Genomic DNA, 14,024 nt, shown 5'->3' on the forward strand with positions numbered 1-14,024 from the left:
CAAACTTTCGTATAAATCTTAATACAAAACGAAATAATATTAATATGATTTTGAGTACGCACTTAAGATTCTTCTTGCAATTTTGAAATTAGTTTTCGAAATATTCCGTGGATTTTGAATTTCTCGCTCAGTATTTTATTAAATATTTACAAATATGGAAGACCGGGTTTATCAGGCATATGACCATCAACATATATATAGCTTCTAGGCTAAATCTATTTGTTAAGGCTAGCTCAATTTTTGACAAGGTTGCTGAGATAAGATTAGGGCACATGAATGTTGGCGGGATTGTAGGTTAGGATTAGGATAAGCACTGGGGCTAGGACCTGATTTAATTTAGGGTTAGGGTTCGGATTAGCGCTAGCCCAGTTTACATCTCGTGACGAGAAATAGAGCTGGCCTTATCATTTGGCACTAACCTTTTTCTTTAAAACAACACTTAAAATTCTAGAAATAATTTGAATAGAAAATGAATTTAATAATAGATTATGTATGTTTATAATAACATTGTTTATAATAATGACACATTGTTATGTCTACAATGGTTTTAACTATTGGAATCCATTTCCTTCTAATGTTGACTTTTACTACCCAATTTAAATATAGCGGAGACGTAAACTATCACAATTGGTATTACATTTCTACTGGAATTTAAATGAGGAACATGTAAACAGTCTAAGTATACAACTCTAGTTTTTTGCTCAGTGCTCAGACAGAAGGGGAAAGAAAATATAGGAGAACATGATTTTGGACCCCCCGGAAATAAACACATATCGAGTTGGAAGCCCCAAGGTTTGCACGGAACTGACCGTAACCTAACCCTGAATGCCCGATAAATTAATTTTCCGTAAAGAATTGACCACCTCCTTCTGATCTCCTCTCCAGCCTGCCCGATCACCTCCCCGACCTGCTTTATCTCTTCTCCACCCGTCCTGGCTACCTTGCCATCCTGCCCGACCTCCTTCCCAACCTGTCTGGTCTCCTCCCCGCCCGCACTGACACCTCGCCACCCTGTCTGACTCTCTCCCCAACCAGCCCTATCTCCTCGCGACCCGTCTTGACCACCTCGCTACTCTGCCCGACCACCTTCCCAACCTGCCTTATCTCCTCCCTAATCTGTCCGATTTCCTCCTCCCCGACCTGCCTTATCTCCTCTCCACCCGTCCTGGCTACCTAGCCATCCTCCCCAACCTATCTGGACTCCTCCCCGCCCGCCCTGACACCTCACCACCCTGTCTGACTATCTCCCCAACCTGCCCTATCTCCTCGCCACCCGTCTTGACCACCTCGCTACTCTGCCCGACCACCTTCACAACCTGCCTTATCTCCTCCCTAATCTGCCCGATCTCCTCCTCGTCACACTAACGTCCTTTCCACCCTATATGATCGCCTCCTCAAACTGCCCTGATCTCCTCCCCATCCCGCTCGATCTATTCCCCACGCGCCCTGATCCGAAATAAATGAAATTATCCCACAAGTTAAAAGAACGATAAAAAAAATTGGAGTAACTGTCAAAAACTCACAGATTATTTGTTCAAATTTCGCAAATGTTTTGGGTGTACCTCATCCAACCAACAACTGAAGTCCCCGACTTCCTCCAAAATATTACTTGTAAACAAATAGATCTCTCTTCGTTCTTTTTTCTTCATAAAATCGCCAAACTAAACGCTCCAGAAATTAGGGGTTCTGTCATGAAACAAAATGATGATTTTTAACATAGAAAGATAATTACTGACATTCAAATTATATCGTATTTGAATGTGAATACATTGAAATATATTTCCAAAATATACCCAAGTTCTATCTTTAAAACATTCTCTGTAAAATACAGAGCTTTTGGTGAATGCTTTATAGAACTTTGATATGTTGAAATGAATGAGAGTTATTCTACAGTATCTTAAAAGTCTGTATATTATGGATGCTCGGGGTTATCAGCTATCCAGTATCCGTCGACTTCTGAAGTCCACGTCGAAACAATCTCTCCAGTTACAAAATGAAATTGGCTTGAAATGTACCACTGTTCTGCTCCGACTTGGCTAATGACGAAGACATACGCCATACAGCAGCACTACGACCTACTCTTATATTAAATTCCAACTGTCAGAGGTTCTTTTACGTGCACGTAAATGTGCTCAGAGGACCTCTTCCTGTAATAGGGGTTCACAAAGTTTACAAATTGTCTTGTATATGTGTATACAAATTGTGCCTTCAGATAACTTTTTAAGCAACCATGTTACCCACGAGGCGAGGACGTCAGGGTGCCATAACCTTGCATGATTATAAAAACATCTGAGAAACATTTCAACTCAAGTTATATAAACCACGTGGTTAACAGTTTGTTATTCCATGCCGTATCCATCACCAACATAGAAAGTCGTCACATAAATTAACCCATTCTAACTTTTCAAGTCACCCTCCCCTTTTTATTGTATCTAATGGGAAGCCAGTGGGTTAAAATAACAAAACAGACTTTAAGATCTGAAAGATTTTAAAGAAATATAATTGTTATTGAAGAAAATACTATGGCTTCAGAAGGTGTAAGTTTTCTTGTTGAAAGATCAGTTTATCATTCTCATTTTTAAAAAAATCAAAAAAAATCAATGCGCCTTGGAGCCATTTGTCATTGCCTTGTTTCACCAAAGATAATATTCTTGGTCTTTAAATCAATATATGCCACTGTAGGCTAAATATTTATTGTTGGGGAAAGTTGATGTTAAACACACATAGTTCCGTGCATTGTCTCCCCTTTGATTAATACGAATTTCAATTTTACTAGCATTTTTTTAATATGTCTCATTCTAAAACTTACAGTATACTTGTATTATTCTAAATGTTCATATTAATCCAAGACGGACTACTAGAGTACGGAAAGACTGCAGTACATTTAGTTTGCTGACGATGTGAGAGCAGAGATGATATTCATTATTTAAGTAAATGTGTGGGAGAATTAATATACGACATTTATAAAATTTATCTGATAAAAGTTAAATATATAGTTTAATACTCTACTCTGTCAAGGATATATTTAAATTAAAAGATTTGTGGCCATTTAATAGACTTCGCACTGCCATCTTTTTTGTCTTAGAGAAACATAGTAATAATAACTCTGGTTTATTCGTTCACGCCTGCCCATTATTCGTGAAGTCTTTTTATACGGTGATGTTCATAATTACATAATTACGAAGGCATTTACATTTAAAAAAGAACCGATTTTGGAGATAAAGATGATCTGATTGTATTTCAAGGGTCTGTGATTTTTTGTTTGAAAGTAAAAAGAATGTGGCTATGTAGCAATCTACATACCAATGTCTGTTCACCGGAGGTGGATAATTCTGGTTGATTGAAAGTCATCTTCAATAAACAGAAACTATTGATTTAGATGTAAAAATAACGATTAAAGAGAACCGCTTGTAGACTGGTACGTTGTAATTGTAACCTCAACCAATAATCTTGTCCGGCACAAACAGGTGCGCTTGATTCCAGTAGATATATATTCTGATCGGCACGCTTTACATTGTATGTAAACAATCAAGTGGTACCTTGAAAAACATGTTAAATACCTTTAATACATATGTTTGCCAGTCTTTTCAATTTCTTGAATTGTTTAATCTGGGTTGTTAAACATTGATATGTTCCGCAATTTTAAACAGCCTTTATTGATAAATTCAACACATCTGTAACAGTGCCCTCCAACCCAACCAGTTCTATTCAATTAAAGACAAGACCTGACTTGTTAGAACATTCTCTAAATACCTTACACAAACACTGCTGTGTTTCTTCATTTCTCTTTTAAGGATTTTCTTAATGGTGGAGGCGCAATGTTCATTGGAATTTTCTATTAGAGATGTTGTTTATAAAACTCTCGCCATCACTGGATTGTGAATGGATAATGATGCTATAGCACGCCTAAAATATTATTCTTCCTCAGCGTTACATGACTTCATCTTTTTAAATGCTTTCTATATTATGACTGACTCGTGTCAATATTTTGAAATGTGAATACTATAGTATCCTTTGTGCGCTTTGTTTCTTTGACATAGTCACCCAGACATCAAATTCGTATGTCGTAAAGGCCAATTTCTAGGACATTAATTTGTAACAGGCATCATATCTAATTAAAATTAAAATTAAAACTAGCGATATACAGAATCTATAAATAGAAATATGCACGTATATATAGATACCTTACAAGAGAAAGTCATCGGATAAACCAGGGTTTTACAGCTACAGGATTTTCAGCGCGATGATTTGATGTCAGATTCATTTAAAATTAATCAATTCTTTTTTTTTAAAAAAAAACAACCTAATTTTATGTATTTTATCGTTCGGATAAAATAGATGATTTCCGGTTCGAAGTGATTTTTTTTCTTCAGTGAAAACAAATTTACACATTACGCCATTCGTGCGTTATATGATTTATATTTTATGTCAGTCTTAGAGTTTGTTATTGTATGTTTGCCAAATCTTTTCACCTCAATGTGATTAATATCAATATGTAGACATATCTTTTATATTGATCAAACTATACTGTCTGGAGTGAAGTACAAGCTAGAGTCTGGTTCAATAGAGACTACGATGGTTGACTTGACCGGTCGTGATGCACCGTGTTGATCTATTGATTTGATTAACACAAACCTATAAATCTGATGATCTACACCCATCTATAAGTCTGAACATTCAAACTGTCTCTATCTCACATGTTGATTTAATAAAATGAAAGTCTGCTGAAGAAGATTAATCAGACCAATCTTGAAATGTTTTTAGGCCCAGACTTTGTTGTGGGTTGCTGCAAGAACTATCAAATAATACAAAACAAGCTCGTGGCATTTATATGCACGCCTTTGAACAGCAGATTAAATTGTAATATGTTATTATTTCATAAATTCAACAGATGAATACATGGTTTCTAACAGGTGACATTTATATGAGTGGACCAATATCAAAATTGTGTTTTTGATCGTTTGTTTGGAAACCGGTTAGTTGTGATTAGCCATTTAATTATTGTCGGTCGAAACACAGATCATCAGTTTAGATATTATGGTTCTTAAATATCTAATTTAGTTATATTACATAACATAGTTTTTTTGCTGTTGTTGGATTCCGTTGTAATTAATCTGATGAGTGCATGGTAGGGCATGATCTTGGGGTCCTTGGGCTCAAGGGAGATCACTGCTTATTTATGGAAGGAGGCGAGGATGATATCGCAAAACACGTATTACCATGATTTAAAGGTGGAAGAATAACAGAGCTAAGAGGTTGGCTGTGGTGGATGGTTACATGTTTACTTCAAGTTTGGCTTGCGTCTGGATCACAACTATTACTTAAGTCCGGTTTACATCACGTGTTATATGGTCATTTGGTTTCCATTTCATAACAGTCGTGTATGGGCATGTCCACTTTAGACCACTGATTTCATTGGTGTATTCCCATATGACTGGCCTGTTTACATCCATAATCACCCGCCTCATGAATATATAGCAAAACATAGATAACAGGTATATTCAAATCAGTTCAACGAATCTAGAGGCACATAGGGAAGGGGAAGGGGAAGGGGGGGGGGGCGTGGCAGGGAATTATCTATAAATATGTTGACTAATATACTCATACAGATAAGAGGAAACTAACTGTGTTCTAGTTCAGTGTGGGTCACATATTGTTATAAACATAATCAACACTGTAAATATAATCAGTAGAATTTAATGTCCTACAATTCTACTCCAAACGGACTTATGACGACGGGCAAACGCCATACAGTGTGCTGTGAGGGAAAATGGATTTCAACTGTCAAGAGTCTGTTACGACGAGCACGCCAAGTTTTCCACGGTACCTCAATTTGTCGACCCATCCTAACGACGGGACCCTGTTCCTTGTCCGGCCCTAATCGACAAAGGTAGTGTTTGAGTATCATGTTATATATGGTCCACGTTTCGGATACACCCTACCTCAATTAGTTTAATGAGCCAACCCATGTTCTCGGGTATTATAAAGCTAATTACATAAAGTAATAAACGATATTACACGACTATATCATAATTATATTAACCACGAACATGCTATTCATCTGAAATATTTCACGAGAATAAAATCCAGCACGTACACCGAAATATAAAAAAACTGACCAATTAATTTGAAAACTTTGAAAACTATTTCCCTGAGGTTATTCTTCAATCGCCGAAAAATCTAACATGATAACCGCGTACAATTCTTTATGTCTGGTCGGTGTAAAACAATCAAGTAAATTACCTCTAATCATGCCATATATTTATATTTGGATTATAAAATGTGGGAAATGGATCCCCTGGAGCGAACAGAATATTTTCCCGCTCATTTGGGATTCGCATGCTGACGTCACGTCTTTCTCAAGATACGTTTTTAGCTTAATTATTACTGAAAATAGGTTAATGGCTTTAATAAAACTATTTCCTTTCGCTTTTGTTTTTGTTGAAGATTACACGCGCCATTTAGACAATAATTAAAGATACATTATGTAAGATTTAGGTAAAGAACTGGCCGTTCTTGCTATAATAGTTCTAAAATAGATACTGCTAAATAAATATCTATTGAAAATTTCATTCAATTTACTTTATTCTGAGCTAAGTGGTCACTGTTTGTAGTTTCGACAGGACAAGATGTGTGCATTGATTGTTTACTATCGTAATCACGTTGCTGGTTATTCGAGACTAAGCCTCGCTTCTCCATTCTTAAATTAAATCATTAAATGGTGGAACTCTTCTAATCTACTTAAAATCGAACCCATCCTATGGCATCGGGAGTTGGATATGGTATTGTCATGTTAATAAATGTCAGATTAATAATTTATGTAACATTTAAGGCCCAAAGAAAAACCTGATTTAGCTCTTGAATAATGCCTCTTTTAAGTTAAGGTGGTTTTAAGAACACCGGCGATCATTCAGCGGGCTTAACTATGTCGCCTGGACGCATATGTTGGGCAAACGAACCAGTGTAATGTTTATAAAATAAAAACAGCTCTCTACATGTCTTCAGGAAGATATTTGTTTAAAACTAACTCATATTGGCCGACTGAACCGGTTGACTTAAAACCACGGATTCGAGCTAGACATATGGAATAATTTATCTCCTGCTGGTGTATTCGCGTAACTAACAGCTTTCGATGAACTTTGACCCTGGGGTTTGGAATTGGGTTATGGTGTATTGTGGTGTCTATTTGTAATGAGTTTATTTACAAAGAGTCTATTTATAATGAGTTTGTTCACTGGGTGTCTCCTTCAAAGTCGTTGTCCAACATATAAATAGTTCAGACCGGAAGTCCTGCATATAGATGTACATGAGGCACGACCTGTTCCTTATTCCAAATTAATGCAAAAGGGAAATCGTGAAGATATCTTTGAAAATAAACAACAACAATATATAATATTATATAATAATCATATAGCTCATTTAATATCTATAAATATTTCATATTCAGAAAAAGACTGGCGTCGTAATACGGTTATTTATAGTTTGACATGTGCACTTGCAAACACGGATTTAAAACGCATTTATCTAAAAATGGAAATCGCGATGGTATTTTTTGACAAAACAACAACAACAACAACCAAATGCATAATATGATATTTATATTTATAATTATAAATATTCCGTATTAGGAAAAAGACTGGAGCCGTATTACATTTATTTCCCGTCTGACATGTTCACTTGAAAAAAAAAACTATTTATCGTAATAGTATTTTTGATGAATCATAAGAAACAACAACAACAACATTATTGACTATGTCACAATATTTATAAATATTCCATATTAAAAAAAGACTGGAGCTGTAATACATTTATTTCTGGTTTGACATGCGCACTTAAAAAAAACAAGCATTTAAAATATTTAAAACGTAAACACAGGAAGTTGTATTTATATTCATTCATTATGAAGATTAGATTTAACACAAACTACAAAACTATCTATCAATCAAAATTTGGTGCTAATATTATAGAAATATTAACCAAAGCTATCAGATGGAAGAAAAAAACAACAAACGCCCTTTGAAAAAAATAAAGGGAAATAATTTAATTATATAAAGACAGAATGATTTCACACGCTTTAAAGAGAAGCTTCATGTTAACTTATTATGTTTTTTGCAATTCTTTGATCTTTGGGTTATTTTCAAATTATTATCTCCTCACTAAAATGGGTGTGATGTTGAAAGCGCTAAAATATTGTAAGGGTTTCTGAAAAAGACATTAAATTAATTTTTGCCGTCGAAGAGTGATTCATGTTCTTGTTGAAAATAAATTATTTCAGTGAGATTGAAATAATGAGCATTTTAACCTGTTGACCAAGCTTCTCTATTCCATTTCTGTTAAGAATTTAAAGAGAAACTTTACTACTTTTCGTGCAACGACATTAATGAAAGAACCAATTTGAGGATATATTTTGATATGTAATACAATCTATTGGTGAGAGAGAGAGAGAGAGAGAGAGAGAGAGAGAGAGAGAGAGCGCACAAACTAGGTCATTTTGGGACTAACATATGGTTCAATTTTATTTCAATAATTCGCTTTCGCGTAGATTTCTTTAACTGTGGGTGGAAACTGAAGAAAACCAACGAAGTTGGGCAGGCTATCCTACCCCTTGTCAAGGGAATCGCAACCACGCCAGTTGACTGAATGACAGGGCTTATGATAGCGCCCACGCGCTAACCATTCCCCCCCCCCCCACACACACACACACGATCTATTGGAGTTAAGGGTGTTGACATGTTCTACAAATATGTATAAAACGTTTTCGAAGTTGACAAAATTGTCTAGACAACCAATTTAACTTGCATCGTACTTCACTTCCGGGTTCTGTTAGTCGCGATTTAATTGGTTGAAAAAGCAAAATGTAGTTTTATTTTCTCTTCCACAATTTCGATTTTAAATGTATTGAATGATTTGACAGTAAAGGGTATTGTAATCTATTTAAGCTATCACTTTTCCTCATTTCATTTCATTGAAAGTTCAACAGCAATGTCGTCTTTTAAAACGTTTAATTTTCCGATTTTACAGAAACTTAATATATGGTTCGTGCATGTGTAAATGTCTGTGGGTATCAACTAATACATTTTCGTGCCATTTTTGTTTTTACAAAATACAGCAAATTGATTATGTCGACCTATCCTGGGAATATCGACCGTATGTTCCGTTTACATATGAACCAACTGTTATTTCCATTAATGTGGGCGTATATTTTGTCGTCACTCAGGACCGTTCGTCCAGACCCTCTTCTATTCACACTACAGATTTAAATTTGTAACCGATTTTGATAAAATGTTTCCGAAGAGTATTGGGTTCAAGTTGTTTCATCGCGATTTTAGCAAACCATAACAATTCGCAGTGGAAGTAAGAACATAAAAGATGCTTAGGACCACACCTGATGCACATTCAATAAACAAGATGCCCAAAGAAACAAAAAAACAATACGGATTGCTCTTTTCCTTTTTACCTAACAAAGAAAGAACACATAATATCCGATGACCATCAACTTGACCAAAACGTACATTTGTTTAAGGTAAAACTATTCAGAAATCAAGATTACAGGCGATATATGTGTTCAATGGCCTCCAGACCGGTTTATAGTTATCTCAATTTTTCAAGCATTCAAATTTGAGACTTCGAACTTTTCAATAATGGAATTTTTTCGAGATTTAATCAAAGGGGACTAGTCCATGTTTATAATAAAGACACCAGAAAAAAACGACGTGACAGGGAGTAGGGTCGCCTGTCCAACCTCGTGTGTTTTCTCCGGGTCCTCCGGTTTCCTCCGATAGCTAAAGACCCCCTACGCGCAAGCGAATTATTGAAATAAAATTAAACCATATGTTAGTCCCGAAATGACCTAGTTTGTGTCGAGTGGACGTTAACACCCGATTACACGTGGTTTATGTTAACGGGACTATCCCGATTTGAACAGAGTCACAAAAATAAATGTCCGAGTATGTATGAAATTTAAACAACAAAATATAGAGAAATGGTCTATTTACCGTGTCTAAAAATTTCAGCTCAAAATATTGAGTCGTTTGGACGTGAACGTCAAAACTGCTTATCCGGACACGTAACCCTTTTAAGATTTCGGGCCAATTTTTTCGTTGGGTCACCTGATAATCGATTCCCGTCCCTTCAGAGGTCTTTACAGTGCATGACCGACGTGCTGTACTTGATAACGAAAGGTAATTTACACCTACACATTATTTTTATAAAATAAAAGATTGGTTTTATCCAGTCATCGCATAATACAGCTTGGGACACCGGTCTCCATTTCCAGATGAAGACTGACAGGTTTAAGTTGTTTAAAAATGTATCACATATATTGAGTTAGTTGCTTGACCCTAATAAAAAGGATTTTAACACAAAATTAAGCAGTTTTATTTTCTAAAATATTATCGCGATTGGCCCTTTAACACTTATGTTCAACCACAACTGGTGATAATTATTGAACTTCTTTTATTACAATAAATTCGGTTTATGTTTACTTTTTCTAGTCCATATCAGTTTGCCATCAAGGGCGGTCGGTGTGGTTCATTGTAGAGTCAAGTTTTACTTTCTATGTTGTTTTACTACATGCGTAAATATCGAATTTCAAAATGTCAGTATCCACTTTAACACCTACTGTTCGTCAATAATTCTATGAAGAACTTCAGACAATTGAAGGTTGAACACAGTAACAAATCTCTATAGTTACTTATTCTTGTAAGTTTGTGGGAGTGGGTGGCTCTTTGAGTAGCCTGTGGCATGTCGTTGGCTCAATAAAATGAAATGAAACGAAATGGGGTTTAACGTTCTTCTGTTTTGCTCCGACTGAGCTAATGAAGACGGGCATTCGCCATACAATGTTCTATGAGGGACATTTTTCCGGACAGCGGCGCTACGGCCTACTCTGAAAACGAATTCCATCTGCCAGGGGATCTTTTACGTGCACGCCAATGTGTACGCGCGACCTGTCAGTGTAATACAATATCATTTGGGATCTAAATTTCAATATTGTATTCTTAATTCATATTTTATTTGTAACTCAATTTTAGACATATATGAAGTGACAGATTAATTGTAAGATTTAATCTACATGTATATCAGGTGTAGGTTGTTGAAATAATATTATGTAAGATTTAATGGATTGTACAAACATGTAAACTCGGAGTGTCTATATGATATCAGATTCAGGCTTAACACGTATTGACACCTTTTGTCTTGAGCTAAGATGTGTGAATCTTAATAATTACTTTTCATTGTTCTGATTACGAATGGTATTAACTATGGCGTGTTTTAACCGATATAAAAAAGCCTAGTTTACAAGCAGGCAGGGCAGGGTACAAAGGAGGGACAAGAGAGGCCCGTAGAGGCTGAGAGGTCTCCCGGACCTCAAGAGAGGGTCTGCCCTCGACACCGGGCAGAGGGGTCCTGTGAGGCCGAGGAGAAGCAGCTATAGCTAGACGATACGATACCCAACCAAATGATGTTCATATGTACCTGTAAATATGTTAACCAGTATTAAAATATCTTTTTAATAAATAAGAGTTATGTATTCTATCACATCAGCTGTCCTTGTCAGGCCCTCCGTCCTGCACCACTGACAAGGAGAAACCACGAAAGAAAATCCCGATGAACTTTCTCGGCCAACACCGGGATCAAACACGCGAGCCAGCGCCTTACTCACTAGGCCACCGTGGCTCCCCCGTTGGATCTCTAACCAGGAGATCTGAGGTTCAATCGTCGTGTTGGCAGAGAAAGTTTCTGGGGATTATCCTGTCTGGTTTCCCCAGAGTTTGGGTCAGACAAACAAACCGAGGTCACATGTATACCATTGGCAGCACGTTAAAGATCCCCTGTAGGTTGTAAATCGAAATACGAGTAGGTCGTAGAGCCGCTGTTGGGTTCAAAATATCTTTCATGAAATTGTCCATGCCCTTCCTTATTAGACGGGTTGTACCGGAAAATAAGTTCATAAACCCAATTTAATGCCCCTAATGTATAAATATCACTATGGGTTGTAGCCCCTACATACACGCCCCACCCCAACTACCTAGGGACGGCCAGGTGGAGTGGTGGTTTGTACTGTAATAAAATATTTCGCAATCATAACAATATTATACCTTACAAATTATCAATCAACATTATTCAATATTCCATTACAATAATCTTTAAACATTTTAAGCATTTGAGTGAACTCAAATAGTCTGAATAGGCTACGGAAGTTAATTTTTTACGGTGCGTGTATTTGAATTTAATATATTGAGTTGAAATGAGTTAAACATCTAAGTGAGATTGCTATGATATATGAGATCATCATGACCCTGGTTATAGTCGTCGTGTATTATAATATAATTATTGATGAAGACAATATAATTACTGTAAAAACTGTTTTTCATTACATAATTACTGTAATTAATCTTCCAGCTGTTAAAGAGATCTGATTGGCCTAAATGTAAACCTAATCACTGTAATGGTTTTAGATATATTCATATAGCTATAACACGTTTGGATATTTGTATATTTAGTACATCATTGAATTAATTGATTTGGGAAAGACGTTTACAAGAACCTATTTATATACATAATATGTTCATAGCTATAACACGTTTGGATATTTGAATGTTAAGTATATAGTATTAAGTATATCTTTGAATTAATTGATTTAGAAATGTCGTTTATGAGAACCGAAATATTTTGAGATTAGTTTTCGAAATATTCCTTGAACTTTAAATTTCTCACTCATCAATTTAGTAAATATTTACAAAATTACAAGACCAGGTTTATCGGGTATATTACCATGGAATTTAAATAAGAAACATGTAAATAGTCTACGTATACGTATACAATTCTAGATTCTGTTCAGACTCAAGCAGACAGAAAATAATATATAGGAGAAAAAGATTTTTGACCCAAACGTTTCTATTTAGAGGCTGATTGAGAGAGGTGGTAAATCCCCACATATCCAGTTCGATACCCCAAGGTTTGCAATACCCCTAACCTAACCCTGTTTCTAACAGATTCTGTCTATCGCTAGTTTTATTTTTAATTTTAATTGGATATGATGCCTGTTACAAATTAATAACCTGGAAATTGACCTTCAAGACATATGAAATCAATATCTGGGTGACCATGTCAAAAAAACGAAGGAACACAAATATAATAGTATCATATTTTAAAATATTGACATGAGTCAATCATATAGAAAGCATTTAAAAAGATGAAGTCATGTAACGCTGAGGAAGAATAATATTTTAGACGTGCTATAACATCATTATCCATTCACAATCCAGTGATCGCGACGGTTTCATAAACAACATCTCTAATAGAAAATTCCAATGAACATTGCGCCTCCACCATTAAGAAAACCCTTAAAAGAGAAATGAAGAAACACAGCAGTGTTTGTGTGAGGTATTTAGAGAATGTTCTAACAAGTCAGGTCTTGTCTTTAATTGAATAGAACTGGTTGGGTTGAAGGGCACTGTTACAGATATGTTGAATTTATCAATAAAGGCTGTTTAAAATGGAGGAACATATCAATGTTTAACAATCCAGATTAAACAATTCAAGAAATTGAAAAGACTGGCAAACAGGTGTATTAAAGGTATTTAACATGTTTTTCAAGGTACCACTTGATTGTTTACATACAATGTAAAGCGTGCCGATCAGACTATATATCTACTGGAATCAAGCGCACCTGTTTGTGCCGGACAAGATTATTGGTTGAGGTTACAGTTACAACGTACCAGTCTACAAGCGGTTCTCTTTATCGTTATTTTTACATCTAACTCAATAATTTCTGTTTATTGGAGATGACTTTCAATCAACCAGAATTATCTAGCTCAGGTGAACAGACATTGGTATGCAGATTGCTAAATAGCCGCATTTTTTTTAACTCCCAAACAAAAACCAAGCATTTATGACACAATCAAATCATCTTTAAAGGCCTTAACCAATATCATAGAAGTTCGCCAATATATCGTAAAAGTCAAAAGCATTAGCATTTTAATGTAAATTCTAGTTACCAACATTCACAAACAAGGTTC

Source organism: Patella vulgata, chromosome 7, assembly GCF_932274485.2.
Source record: "Patella vulgata chromosome 7, xgPatVulg1.2, whole genome shotgun sequence".
Taxonomy (NCBI): domain Eukaryota; kingdom Metazoa; phylum Mollusca; class Gastropoda; family Patellidae; genus Patella; species Patella vulgata.